The 1,235-nt window shown below is 41.9% G+C and overlaps 1 long non-coding RNA gene across 1 annotated transcript in view; it reads right to left on the bottom strand.

Moving 5' to 3' along the window:
* The window catches only part of LOC109394809 (uncharacterized), a 6,611-nt gene extending 6,396 nt beyond the window's left edge, over positions 1 to 215 (bottom strand). Inside the window, exon 1 of the long non-coding RNA XR_002126514.1 lies at positions 23 to 215. This is a non-coding gene — a long non-coding RNA (uncharacterized LOC109394809). The remainder of the gene's footprint in view (positions 1 to 22) is intronic.
* Positions 216 to 1,235: the final 1,020 nt, after the last annotated feature.

Below are 1,235 nucleotides of genomic sequence, written 5' to 3'. Positions count from 1 at the left end.
GCTGACTTGTTGACAAGTTCACCTGCCGCGGCGCTTGGTGTTTGCTTTTTCTTTTCATTCCATTGCCCATCTTTGGCGGAGGTGGCATGGAGCAGATGGGTATACCTCTTTATAACCATTAGTGCCGGGAGGCCTGAGCTTGGTCCTCTGTGGGCGAGGTGTTCACCAGCCTCGGACCCGATTGGAGCAAGAGTCCCTAAGCAGGCCAGGTCCCTGCAAACCCTGGCGCGCCCGTTTCCTTTGGGTGCTGCTGACTCCGCCTTTCCTGACCTGGGGCTATTGCAGCTCCTGCTTCCTCTAGAGCGGAACATATCCTGTTATTATGTCTGCCTCTGCCCATCGCGACGTCCCAGTAACCTTTGCCACTGCCTTTTTACTTGGAGTGCCCTCTAGGCCCCCCAGCTTCAATTTGGGGGTCTTAAAAGTACTGTACTCTTTTGCTGGTGAAAAGCATTTAACTAACTGCCTGGTTCGGGAGAAGTATAGTTTAAAGGGGGAATCAGGTTCTCTTCTGTTTAGATAGCCTTAAAAATCAGCACGAGAAAATCAGCTGCTTTAGTAACTGAGATTTGGTAACTTTATAAAAATGATCAGGGCCAGGAAAATATATCACACGCCCGTGTGAGAATAGTATTGAATGTAAGAAGAAAGGCATATAAGGCATTGGCCATTAAGGTTCCATAAATTATGACTCATTGCAAACATGTTCGTGTTTAAACATTTCAGTAAAGCCTGTCCAGAAAACTCTCAAATTCGTTTCCGTCGACTTTTAGTTTAGATTTTCTAAGATCTGAACTGTTCCTGGGGGTTGTGAAGTGAACTAAGATAAATGCTTAGTAGTTTGAAATTAGTGGCTCCAGACTCAGTTTCTTACCTTCTATTTAAAACACATACGTTCTAAACATACTTTTAAGTGGATTTTCAGACTAGTTTCTTTTTAGAAACATTTTGCGTGGTGAAAACCATAGGGGCAAAATCAGTTTATAATCTTTGATACTTCAGATGTCACTGATTTTAGATCGCCATGGTATATATTTAATTGCAGGAGCTGTGGCTTTCTAAGTACATTTTTTTTGTATTACATAGGGAAATAGTTGTACTGTTTATGTTAAAGATAAAAGATCTTTAAAAAACAGCAGTTAAGCTATTGAGTACAAACTACAATAGCGGAGAGACCTGAGGTTAAAAAAACTGTGGATACTTCACCCATAGGTTCTCAAATGCTAAGTATATTC

The sequence above is a fragment of the Hipposideros armiger genome, unplaced genomic scaffold (genome assembly GCF_001890085.2).
Source record: "Hipposideros armiger isolate ML-2016 unplaced genomic scaffold, ASM189008v1 scaffold_438, whole genome shotgun sequence".
In the NCBI taxonomy this organism is placed as follows: Eukaryota; Metazoa; Chordata; class Mammalia; order Chiroptera; family Hipposideridae; genus Hipposideros; species Hipposideros armiger.
The sequence above is the reverse complement of the archived record's forward strand: the minus strand, read 5'-3'. Positions and strand labels throughout refer to the sequence as shown.